The following is a 14,409-nucleotide window of genomic DNA, read 5'->3' on the forward strand; positions in this document are numbered from 1 at the left end:
GGGATGACTAGATCGTGGGTGGGTTTAACTTATCCTCTTGGACTCTTGGATGTCTTTATTGGTGCTGCTGTGATAGATGTCGTCTGCAGCTTTAATGTAAGAGAAAATGGCGACTGCGGTATTACCTAGAGTGGCATTTGATTGAAGTTGAGTAAAGAATTACTCGACAACGAAGCATTAGGATAACTGGAATTAAATGCAGGCTGCGATTAAGATTTTAACACAATGTTGACTGCTGTACTTCAATTTTTGACATTTTTACCTATTATGTCGGTTTGTTTTGTTCACACAACGTTGTCAATATAATGGAATTTTATGCGACTGTCATACAAGTGAGAGGTTTAGCTAGCTATAAAACCAGGTGTAATCCAGCATTTTTCTACATAAGAAAATGCCTGTACCAAGTCAGGAATATGACAGTTGTTATCCATTCGTTTGATGTGTTTGAGCTTTTGAATTTGCCATTTACTTAGGGACTTTCCGTTTAGAATTTTCCTCGGAGTTCGGTATTTTTGTAATTTTACTTTTTATATATACTGTTTTGCATCAAAAAATGGCTGCGGTTTGATGATTTTGTGGTACCCTAAGAATAACAGACATGTATGACGGCACCATTTTATAAGCAGATTTCTGGTGATAAAGAAAAGTTGGTTGGGACTGCTGGTTCTGGTACGGCACATTGCTAGTATATTCATATATGTTGAAAAAAAAGATTGAAAATATGATAACTCCTTTTTGGAAGAAGCAATGTATTTTATAGCATTTAAGTCAGAATTGAGGTCTCTTTTCTTTTTCTCTGCCTGTTCCATCACATTTAAAAGTGCAATCCTGTTATTTATGGTAAACTTGGTACTATTATAACATTTTTACTGATAGTTGTTGCTCTTTTTTCATAAAAAGTTGAGATGGCCATTCACCTTATCTGCTTAAATAGTCGTATTTATGTTTATATTAAGTTGATCAAAATTACTTGAAAGAACGCAAAACGGGGTACTAGACTAGGTATATGTTCGTCAAGATTGATTCATTGCTGGTATCTAACGTCACTTTTAGCATTTGATTTACCTCAATTCGTAAATACATTTTTTTTTTTAAAAAGATCTATTTAAATAGATGGAAATTTATTTCAATATAATCCGCTATTAGACGACAAGCTTTTTAGAAAAACTATTACTTTATGGATCTTGGTTTAAGTCACATGTTCTTTTTGTAGGGAAATTTCTATTGTTTGATCCATTACTTTTCAATTTACTTACTGAGCAGTTTTATTATAGATTGCTGAATTGCATTGCTATATTACTTTGGTTAACTACTGAATCTTAGGGAAACCTTAGTATTACTTAACAGGTCAGTTGTGTAAACTTTTCTCACATTATTTTTATCATGGTGAGTAAGGTTGTCCTGCGACAGAATATCATGTCCTAGTGAATTGGTCAAAAAAATGTAAACACATGGGTTTGTCTCGTTGCTGAAGGCCATTAGGTTGACTATGATTGCTTGCATTCACTTTTTTTGAACTCTGGTGGATAGTTGTCTCATTTACCATTTTACCATATCTTCTAATTTATATTCAGATGAAAAAGATGATTTTTGACGTTTTTTCGAATATCAAAAGAAACAAATTAAATAATTGAAATGGTTTCTATACCCTATTCCGCACGTCAATATTTTTCTTGGTGAAAAACCGAGCAACTTTACAAAATTGTGAATTTTCTCAGCTTAAACATGTTATATTTTGTGCTAGTAAGGGGGGGTGGGGGTAAGGAGTTGATGGAAGCAGTCCTGGCGTTGTGAAGGTCGGTTCTGATACGGTGCTACTATTCTTACTTTTGAATATCCATTTGACTGTATGATAAGCGTGTTTAGATTATCGTTACTTCATACCACTTAAAAGGCATGAGTGTCTATTATAAGTTCTATATCAGATGGAAACAGTTGTAATTAGAATAGTTTTATTAAAGTGTTAAATGTACTTACAATGGTAATTTTCATCAACAGACATCGTTCTAAACTCACTTAGCGCGAAGCCCAGCCATATGGGTTATCGGTATCACTAAGCTTTTGTTGTTGTCGTTGTCGACCTAAACTAAATCAAGTATTTCTCTCTAACTACAGGGCCTAATATAACCAAGTGAATTTTTCTTAGGGGAGTTAGGTCAAAGTAAATATTCAAAGAATCCACCCCACATGTTGATAACTAAGATTGAAATGAACTTTTATACAGATAAATGTATGCAACCAAAAATAAAATATTCGTTAAAAGCCTGAGTCAGAACATAACTTTTCTAGCACAAATTCCAAAAATATTTTTGTTTAGTACTTTCTTTGAAATAAGAGAAATGAGAAACAACATGCAGTTTCAAAAAGTCACTTCCGGTGTTAGCTGATAGGTTACTTTGCACTGATTACAAAAAAATAGTTTGTATGTATTATAAAGGAAATACTTGGCTACTTCCGGTCTAAAAAACAAAACAACTTTCGGTGTCATATAATAGCTAATATTACATTGATTTGAAAAAAAATATGGTTTATATGTATTTCCCTTTGAAATAAGGCAGATAATTAGATACTTCCGAACTACAATTTGTCAGTTAAGGTGTCAAATAAAAGTTTAATACATAATACTGATATCAAAAATATATGGCTTCTAAATACTTTTGCAAGAAGTAAGGGAGATAATGTGCAACTTCCGGTCCACAAAGTGTCACTTCCAGTTTATGTGATAGGTTACGTTATGTTGAATCTAAAAAGATATGGTTTCTATGTACGTTTCTTGAAACTTGTGGAAAAATGGCTACTTTCGGTTCACATTAAATCACTTCCAGTTGTTTTTTTTTCAAGGCCATATGTCGTCCAATCTATTCCAAAATAATGTATGGCTTTATCATGTACCAGTATGAAGTTAAAGCAAAGGTCAAATTTTAGAACGTCAAATTGACATGTGACATTGACCTCAAGGTCAAAGATTAAGGATCTCAACCCAAAAGACCATAAGTCTGGTATATTTATATATTTTTTTATAACCGTATCGCTTTGATCAAAATTCAACGGATCATCCTGAGCTAAAATATTATCTGAGGTAATCAATTGTATTCATAAAAGAGAGGCGAAAGAAACAGAAGGAACATTCAAACTCATAAGTCGAAAATAAACTGACAACGCCATGACTAAAAAAGAGAAAACAAACAGACATACAGACAAACACAAAACACAATATAATCATCTGCATCAAATAATTTACTATAAAAAAATAGAAGTTAAAACTTTTCGAAGCTAACAAACTTTCACCACAACACCTCCCTTTTGCATAGACACAGGATTCAAATTCATTTGGTTGAATAAAGAGAAAAGATTCCAAAAAATTGTCACAGAAACGATATCCAGTATATCCGGTATATACCTAGGTTCTACCTATTTTGTTATCTATAACTTTGTGTTAAACATTTGCTTGTAATTTGTGCCTCTGAAAACATATTCTCTGCATAGAGTTAGACATTTTTTGTTCAAATATGAACTGTTCCCTCTCATTTAGCACCACGTTTTAATGTGTAGTCATTTATTCCTTTTTTAAGCTCGCCATTTTTGACGTTATAACTTCTATATACTTCTATATATTTAGAAATGTTGTGTCATATATTAGATAAATATAAGACAAACAGGTTGAAGGATCAATAATTAAAAAAATTAAAATATACCGAACTCCAAAAACTTCAGAACGGAAAATCCATCAAATGGCGAATTCAAAAGCTCAAACACACCAAACGAATAGAAAACAAATGTCATATTCCTGACTGTATGGAATTCCATTATATTGACAACAATACGTAAGCAAAACAAAGAGACATGAAAAGTAAAAATGTAAAAAATTGGGGTACACAGCAGTTCACATTGATTTATAATCTTAATCACTATAAAAACAAATAACTATTTCAACAAACTAGAGGCTCTTAGGAACACGAGTCGCTCACCTAGGGTATGTGCATCTTTAACAATGGACACTCTCCAACCTTGTAGACTAGAACATCATTCAAGACTAAAATCTCTTTTTTTCTTGATCTTGTATAGCTGATGTTTCTCAGTGTACATTTTCTCTCTATCTTCTATAGGTTTTGCCCAAAACATATAAAAAAGTGAAAGTTTAAATGCAATAACTCTTGTATGGTGTAAACCGAGGATTCTGTATTATTAACTTACTTGTCGATCTTGTCCTGCTGATCATTTTAGCCTCAAATGTTTATTTTTATAATTTTTAAGATAAAGGAAAACACCTGAAAATTGGTAAAAACATTATTAAAGGACAATACCATCAACAAGGAATTCACTTGGATTTCGGTCAGCCTTATTTGTAGATCTTGTCTTAATGATAATGAATGCTCTTAAGGTTTTTATCTATTTATTATATTTTTCAAGATAATACGCAAAATCACATCAAAAATATGGTACAAATCGTCACGTAATATCCTGAAACTGATGACAAAATGGTTGTCAAGTTTGATATTGACGATTTTCATTTTTGCCGTTCAGGAGTAATGGTCCTTGATAGATAAGAAAACAGGCATATAATGTGGCATGTAAAAACAGCATGAAAGCGCCTTTTGAAATAAAGAAAACCGAGTTTGCCGTCATCTTGACAGCTCGTTACTTGTTATAATATAGTTAGCAATTTGCCTATTTTGCTTACTAGATATAAGAAGATGTATGATTGCCAATGAGACAACTCTCCATCCAAGTAACAATTTGTAAAAGTAAACCATTATAGGTCAAAGTATGGCCTTCAACACGGATCCTTGGCTCACACCGAACAACTATAAAGTGCCCCAAAAATGACTAGTGTAAAACCATTCAAACAGGAAAACCAACGGTCTAATCTATATAGAAAACGACTAGACTTTCCGTAGTTGCTGCATAATGATTCATGTATTTTAATGCTTTGGGGGTTTGCTTCATTGACTGATAAAAATGAATACATGTAGAAGTGTATTTTTGCATTAATTACAAATTACTTTTACTTAAAATTCTATATGGTGCAAATGTACTTGTTTCATAGACATGACAGAGTTCTCTTTCTTTGCACTAGTATTTATAGTATTTTATTTAGTGTGTATTGCAGGGTCTTTACTTTTGTCTACGTTGTTATAGTTGATTGACAGCTGAGACCTCTAACTGAAGAACTTAAATACAACCGAGGTCCAAGATAAGCTCATAATGATTGATTACAGAATAAGTTTTGATGTCCTGTCTTTTCTGTTACTCGGCATATTGCGTCTTACAATCCAACAATTAATTTACGGGTAAATGTTGGTAAATTGAGATGCTGAATTTTATCGCTTTGTACAATTTTCTAAAGAGCTTATATAAATAGATTTATGAAACTAGTGTACTTCTCACTCATATGGACGATTGTGTATGATTTTATCTTAAACAACTTAAGGACGTCACAAAAATAAGTCCAATATATTATGATTGATCCTTTGAACTACATGAGCTAATAAAACAATTTTCTACATTATTTGAAAAGTTTTATTGTCAGTTAAAATAATCAAAACAATAAAAATATAAAAGGGATACAGATAGGTATACGGTAATTCAAGAACCTACAGGTAAAAGGCATGGTATGTCAACATTGTTAACATTGTGAACATTATACGAACAACTGTGACTTTTGTACTGTACTGATGAATATATTTATAGTATATTTTATAAAACAAATATCACATTCCAAAACAGTTTAGAAAGTGATGAGCAACCACAAGCACTATTTTGTTATGGTATAATAACAATTATGTCAATGTACAAACATCAAAAAACAGCTAAGAATTGACGCAACAATAACCTGTAGAGAGAACAAACGTGCAAACAAAGCATGCAATCGTTTCCTTAGTGTTATATGCATATCTTTGAAAAAGAACTTTTAATGAATAATATATAACAAAGACAATCTCAAAATTATCATTAATCAAATACAACATGCATCAGAACTGTTTTATTTTTTTGTCTTGGAGATAGGCTTAAACTCTGACTTTACAACCTCACAAGTTTTGATTAGAAAGGTCTTGCCAAATATACGTGATGCCTGTGACATTGTTGTTTCGATAATGTGCTCATTTATATCTATATTCATATATAGTTACAGTTCGAAACAATAAGGCATGTGAAGCTCAGATCAATGAACAATCAATAGAAACCAATCATTTACACAATTATGTTTAAATTTCATGTTTGCACATGTATATATCATGTTTCACAAATTATGAATGCGTCTCTTATTAAGTTAATTTAATATCAATTTCATTTGATTTTGTTATAATTTTCATTAGTTTTGTATATATTTGTATGGAAAAATAAATAACAAAACTAAGAATTGGTGACAATAATTTAAATATAGAAAAAGGAAGACATTCTATTATTCCTAGAGAGCAGACAGTATGCCTTAAATGTAACATATGAGAAGATGAAAAACATTTGTATTAGATTGTGAATTAAATAGGGAACTGAGAAACAACTTTTTTGATAATTTGAAATTAAACTTTTCTATTAAAGATTTGTCTGATGAAGAAAAGGTGATTTTTATACTCAATCCATCAACACCATCACTAATAAATAAATTGGGGTCCTACATCAAAAGTAATTAGAACTGAGGACAGGGGAAACTAGACTATTAACTGTTATTAAATGATTGTGTAAATGTGAATTACAGTTATATTGTCTACTAATTTTGTATTTGTCACAAACTTATTGTTTAAAGTTTATATGGCAATAAATATTTGAATTGAATTATTAAAAACAGATAGCTATAATAATTGCAAACGAAGACATAAAACCAACAGCTGACTATATTTTTAATATCAACCGCAGCACAGTACCTTGTCAATAATACAAAAAATAAAAATTCGTTTATACATTAATTGCTATCTTTTCTTAATCAAGTGTTTTATTTACAAATCTCATCAATTTTGTACTTGACTTGGCATTTTTCTAATCTTAAGCGGAAGTGTTGGTACTTCTGTAGACAAGTTGTGCATTTAGCGTTGTACAGTATGTGTTGTATGGATAATAGTTGTCATTAGCATACACAATAAGTAAGTACCGCTAATTTAGCCATTTCTTATTCAAACAACTGGACATCTAAAGATGCTAAAATTTAAAATTCAAGTTCGAGATACGATATTTCTTCGGAAAAACTGTATACATGGTATATTTATAAAATTCAAAGATATTTTTGCGAAATCGTAATTAGAACCCGGTATGCAAATCTAAAAGATTCTGAATGATCCATTTAAAAATACATAAAACTCATTTTTGCCGTACTTGACACCACTTGTGACTAAAACAACATTTGCACCAGGAGAATATCGTCAAAATTTAACAAGTTTAATATCCAGCAGTTCTGTAAGTTCATTTTAGATGTTTGATTTATGCTGTAGTTAGTAGTTTGTATTCTGAAAGAAAGATATTCGAATGATAAAAATACGCATGCATTTTCCTCTGATAGAATAACTGATATTTTTAACCATACAAGTCAAACATTATTTTCCTTCTGCATGATTAACATTTTAAAATAGTATACTAAATTAACAATTATTTGTGAGGAATTAACGACTAAACTATACAGACGTGTGAGGCAAACAGAAGAAACGAAAGCGCTTTGCAGACATAAGTGTCTTTAGTCTTCCGTATTTTTTTTTCTGTGTGTTTTAAATCTATCTGCTGAGTTAAGCAGATTTTTACAGTTTGCTCTTATGCTGTGCTGTTATGCTGAGCAATTCTGTCATGTTACAGGAGGGTTGAGCGTTGGCAAACATTTCAAACCCCGCCTTATTCTGTATGCGCACGTCCCAAGTCAGGAACATTAGGTCAGTGATTGTCGTTTGGTGCTCTCTATTTTTTTTGTTTTTGTTTTTGTTTTGTTTATAAATCAGACTGTTGATTTTCTCAATTAAATTATTTAACATTTTGTTATAGCTTACTATACGGTAAGGGGTTTGCTCATTGTTATAGGCATTACAGTTATCCATAGGAGCTTATATCCACGCGATTTAGTCTCTGATGGATAGTTGTCTCATCTTCTTATTTTTATATAGCAGTAATATATACATTTTGTTATTTTATTGAACATTATCATTTAAGCAATTGAGGAAATTATCTTATGCAAAAGAAAAATTCACCATGATCAAAATAGATATACGCAACAGTAGTTTTACAGTTCATATAATTGTATTTTTTTTTGGGAGGGAATGTTTAGCTTTCAATAGTTAAAATATACCTACTCCTATACCGAACACACATGTTGTCTGTTTCTTTAACTGTATCATTACTGTTAATTCCTTTCCGTCAAATGTTAGTCTGTATATCTGTCTATTAGATAATTCTTCACCAAAGTAAATCCATCTAACAATGCATGCAAGAATAATTACTAAGTGAACTTAAAATAATACTCTCCCAAAAAAACACAAAAAAAAACAAAATAAAAAAAAAAACAAACAAACAATAAAGACCTCATTGATTGATAAAAAGTTTATCTTAATACAAAATAGACTACCTGAACTAAATTTGTTTTACATATTTTTTTGTTGGTTAGTATTTTATTTTGCAATACACTTTACACATCATTGATAATGTTTACTTTGAATTTCAAGGTTACAATCATGTTGTGCTTAGGACCTCGTCAAAATGTTGGCAGTACTTGTGCTAAGAGTCTTTGACTAGCAGCCTTTTTAAAGTTTAATACGATCGGTACTTACTTTTCGACTGAACAAAGTATGGTTCGGTCTATAAAAAAAACTAATCTTCTAAAATAGAACGAACAGTTATAAACGTTCTACCTTTAACATAACCTTTCTAGAAAATATCATTAAACTTTAAAAAAAATCATTTGAAAGATATTTTGCTTAAACTAGTCTTGAAGGAATTTGTTGCAATGATAATGATAGCCGGTCTCGCTTAAGTTAAGCTTAATATACTCATTTATTAAGGACGCGTTAGTGATGTATTGTATATGACAGGTCAATAAAAAAACCATGCAACACATAAACCGCCATAATGTTCTTATCATTATTGTGTACAGACAGGCAACACATGACCATGATTGTTTTCCTGTGTGTGAGTAAATGTTCACTATGCATTACCTAAAATACTACACAATTATTATATTACATCACAAGACAACTCAGTGGCAAAGTAAATATCACCAGTATTAACATCAAGGATAGAGATTACCAGATGATATGCAAACAGGATAAGCAATTGGAAAGATAGAAAGATAATTTTGAACAGGTGTTAAATAGACATGAACCAGAAATCTCAATTGGCAGGTCAGAGGACGCTCCAAGGCCAATAAAAATGAAATTGGGACCCATAATAGATGATGAGATGAAACCAGCCATTAACAAAATTAAAAACAACAAGTCTCCTGGTGCAGATGGCATACCAGCAGAAGTATCAAAAGCAGACATAAATCTCAATTTGAACATCCGACCTGATTTATTGAATGAAAAATTGGAAAGGGAAATAGAACCTTCTCCGTAGATATATGGTATCATCATTAAAATACCAAGGAAAGGCAATCTAACAGATCGAAACAACTGGCAGTGACTGGAAAGATACTTTGTAGAATAATTCTAGAACGAATCAAAGACAAAATTGATTCTCTTTTATGGGAAAAACAACGCAAATTTAGAACAAACCGTGCATGTATTGATATCATTCTGATACTCAGAAATATTATAGAACATGCACTAGAATAGAGACTATCAATATATATATAAATTATGTGAACTTTGAGAAAGCATTTGATAGCGTCCATAGATAGTCTCTTTAGTACATCATACGTATGGAATTCCACAGAATGTAATTAAAATCATTATGGATATGTATGATGGTTTTAGATGTGCAGTCAGACATGATTGAAAACTACCAGACTTGTATAACATCAAATCTGGAATAAGACAGATATCCGGAATATCTCCCTTTCCATTCATATTGGTTGTTGACTGGGTAATGAAGAAGGCGACACTGAACAATCATGGTATACAGTGGGGACTTACAACACTTTTCTCATACACACGAACATATGCAACAAACGACTGATAATGTTACATCTGAGGCAGCAAAAGCAGGACTGAAAATAAATGCAAAGAATGATATAGTGATGAAGGTAGCTATAAAGAACAAGAACGAAATAACAGTGAACGGAAAAGAACCGGATCAAGTTAAATAATTCAACTATCTTGGTAGTAGAAACAATGCAGAAGGGTATAGCGAAGTAGAGGTCAACATTCCTATTGGTAAAGCAGCTACCGCATTCAAAAACCTGCACAACACATGGAAAAACAACAAAATTTCTATGAGCAATGTTGGATCAGTTCTGCTATACAGTTCAGAAACATAGAGAACAACTAAAAATTTAGAAAGCCGAGTTAGAGGATTTAACATCAGATGTCAAAACGTAATCTCAATTAGTGAACTATCAAAAAGAACAGGTATGATGAATATACTAAATGGGTTTATGAGAAGGAGATGAAAATATATTGGACATATTTAAAGAATGGGAAACAACCGGCATGTGAAAAAAAGTGCTGACATGGACACCACAGGGGACAAGAAAGACATAAAGACACATGGAGAAGAGACATGGCAGAGATAAAAGACATTGTTTCACTTGGAATCAGATAGAGAAAAACCCGAAAGATAGAACGAGTTGGAGGTTTCTTGGTGTTGCCTTAAATGTTTAGGAATATGAAGAGAATTAAATTAGTAAGTTTTATCTAACAAGTACATGAAAAGAATCATTGACACTACCCGGTTATTTTAAGAATTAAAAACAAACTTTTATATTCTTTCCCTATAGCACAAACGCACAAAGTACTGAAATATAAACAAATTCGAATGGTTTCACGACATGTCATCTGAATATCCAAACATATATCAGAGTATAGTATGACTTTCTTTATGTAATAGACATATAGTAGATATAAGAAGATGTGGTATGAGTGCCAATAAGACAACTCTCCATCCAAGTCAAAATTTATAAAAGTAAACCATTATAGGTCGCAGTATGGTCTTCAACACGGAGCCTTAGCTCACACCGAACAGTAAGCTATAAAGGGCCCCAAAAATAACTAGTGTAAAACCATTCAAACGGGAAAACCAACGGTCTAATCTATATAAAAAACGAGAAACGAGAAACACTTATGAACCACATCACCAAACGACAACTACAGAACATCAGATTCCTGACTTAGGACAGGTGCAAACAAATGCAGCGAGTTTAAACGTATTAATGGTACCAAACCTTCACCCTTTTTCTAAAACAATAGTGTAACATCACAACATAGAAAGACACATATATGTATCTTTAAGAATGACAGACAAAAAATGTTTTACCTCTAATATAAATCATAACTAAACTGTTTCAGACCAGTTGCATAATATTAATTTTTATGATGTTTAACTGTAGTTTCAAAATCATAACATCTCACTATTTAGACATATTCAAACCGTACTACGTAATAAGCGAACGTTCACATTTCAAAGTGTTAATTTTTTGATAACTTCCGTTTAACAGATAGGAATGTTGTCTAATTTTTTTTAATCAGTATAAAGATAAGGAGACGTGGTATAATTGCTAATCAGACAACTATCCACCAAAGTTCAAATGATGTGGATGTAAGCAATTATAGGCAACAGTACGGCCTTCAACAATAAAAAAAAACCTATACCGTATAGTCGGCTTTAAAAGTCCCTGAAATGAAATATATAAAAGAATTCAATTAAGAAAACTAACGGCCTAATCTGTAACGAAAAACAAATTTTACAGACATGATTCAACGACAACCACTGAACTACAGGTTCTTGAATTGGGACAGGCACATACAAAATATGACGGGGTTCATGTGCCTGTTACTATCATATACGCAACACCACATTTATGACAATGTTCTATACTACGTCATATCGGAAAAAGTGATAAACCCCTGTAACTCGAAGTCCAATTTTTCCTAACATCGTACTTCTGAAGTATATACTATTCCACATGTAACAAGCTTTGCAATGTTTTGATATTGAGTTTATATCTAATAAAGTGTTTGTAGGATACATACTTACCCATTGAAGGTATTGTTTGTTTTTAGTTTCCATCTTGTAAAATCAATTATTCGTTAAAGATTCCAATCAATAGTGGGAAAACCTTGGTCCATTGGCTAATCACTGCAATATGAAGGCAAAAATAATGAGCACAATTACCATATATATCAAGCAGTTGATAGAGTCGTTGAGTAAGTCAAAATTGAGAAAAAGGGTTTGCAAAGTTTACCATATGTGATGCATTTTGTAAGTCTAGTCAAATCTTGAAAAATACTTGAAATTCTCCTATTATGAAACAAAACTGTTTTGGCTAGCTCATTATACTTACTGTGACCATTCGTGTAACATGCTCGTCTCTTCCTTGTCTTCTATTCGTAGATTTATTGTCATCAAACAGAAACATACTTTTCTAAATTCGTTTTTCTTCTTTTACCGTATCAATGTATGCAGTATAAAGAAAAAAAAGTATGTTTAGTCGAAAACATTTTATAATTTAAAACAGAATGGGCACACTAAACATTGAGCAATGATCAATACATGTATTTATTCCTTACAGTTTTTTACAATAATAAATTTGTGTGTATAATAAACAATAAATGTGACAATTTTGAACGGATCACGGGTTTTGTACATAAAAGTGTGGAGCTAATGTATTTATTGCATGTAATACTCATTTACAAACATGAATAGAAAAAGAATATGCGAACTGTCATCAATTCATTTAACATTAAAGATAACTAAAATAAAATTTGTTCATGAATACATGAAGATTATTTAACTCAATACATTACATTGGTTGGACATTTTCATACATTTAATTTAGTGAAACATAGTGTAGTTGTGATGCTGTTCTTTTGATGTATATTCATTTCAATATTACCAACCTTTCATTGTACGACAATGGTCGCTCATTTGTTCATTTATCTGGACGTTCGTAATAGAACAAAATAAATGAAAATATATATTAGATATATGCCAAACATTTTTCAGCTTGGAATACAAGGTATATTTATATATTTGTACCACGTGTACACCCGAAGCAAAATCAGATCCTTCAACGAATTTACTTGCTTATTGATAATAGTCCTTTTTTTTTGTTTTATGTAACTAGAGTGATACTATAAGTGTATAGTTCAACAAAAACATTAGCTCAACAGATGTAGTATTGGATGGCACAATCAAACATGATTTTGTATAGCCATTATATCAATGAAATTGAAAAAGAATTTCAAACTCGAAATCACTTGTTTTAGACTATTTCACAACAACTGAAAATTGAAAATAAAAACAATAATAAAGAAACGTATATAACTCATGAGCATACATAGTTGGAATTAATAGAGCATTTTAATACATATAAAGCTTTAAAGCACCAGTAAGTACACATTTTTAACAAAAAATTATGTAGAATATCTTATAGTATCTTATAATCAATATGATAAATAGTTACAAAAATTGATCGCTAAATTTTTTAAATGTTCTTAAAACCTTACCACAATTATGAATCAATTAAGGCTGTTTAGTTTAAACATTATTAACATTTAAAAAGATAATTAACATTTATAGTACTACAAAAACACCAGTTCAACTAATTAAGTTAAAACATAGTAATGGGAAAGGTACCAATTAAAATGCATACTATTGAAACAGAAAACAACAGTTTAAGAGAGGCTTTATTTCTACAATGTATAATCTGTCGTTGTCTGTCTTTTCTCAATTTCGTGTTTTTTTAACACGATTAGTTTGAGTTCAAAATTTTGCAAGGTAAGTTGTAAAGTTAGGCCTCGGTCGATGATGATAATCATTTACTTTAAAACATTATTAATACATGTAATTATAATTGTTTCAGGTAAATAATGTTATTCATTGAAATGAATAATACACTTTATATGCTTTATTAGTGATATATTCCTACCTTCCTTTTTATAAAATAAAAGTCCATAAATCAGTATTGGTTCTGTGTGAACAACAGTTGGGATTTGTCCTGAAGATTTGTGTACCTTTAAAATGTTGTTAGAACTTGTGTAGAAGACGTAATTATTCCCGATGTCAATTTCCCGGTTATTTAATTTGACATTGGTACTAACCACTGTTTTGACATCAGACCCATTATACAAAGCAGATTTAAAGTCACCCGTGTAATATTCCATCCAATAAATTCGTTTGTCAACAAAATCTGAAATAACAACCAGAAAACTAGCATGAAAGATCACAGAAGTAACCTGCATTGAAAAACATCACATTCCTGCTAAATTGTGAGGTTGTGTCGGTTTGAGAAACTAATAGTTAATTGCTTGATAGTGAATCTTAAAATTCTTTTAGCTTTTC

At 31.2% G+C, this 14,409-nt stretch overlaps 1 long non-coding RNA gene across 1 annotated transcript; it reads right to left on the minus strand.

Moving 5' to 3' along the window:
• Positions 1 to 7,054: 7,054 nt before the first annotated feature.
• On the minus strand, positions 7,055 to 13,182 carry LOC127718377 (uncharacterized). Its single transcript, XR_007989804.1, has 4 exons — positions 12,410 to 13,182; positions 12,103 to 12,204; positions 8,268 to 8,388; positions 7,055 to 7,439 (listed from the first exon to the last, which is right to left on the minus strand). It is a non-coding gene; the product is annotated as an uncharacterized LOC127718377 (long non-coding RNA).
• Between the last annotated feature and the right edge of the window lie 1,227 nt (positions 13,183 to 14,409).

This window comes from Mytilus californianus, unplaced genomic scaffold, assembly GCF_021869535.1.
Source record: "Mytilus californianus isolate M0D057914Y unplaced genomic scaffold, xbMytCali1.0.p SCAF_10, whole genome shotgun sequence".
Classification (NCBI taxonomy): Eukaryota; Metazoa; Mollusca; class Bivalvia; order Mytilida; family Mytilidae; genus Mytilus; species Mytilus californianus.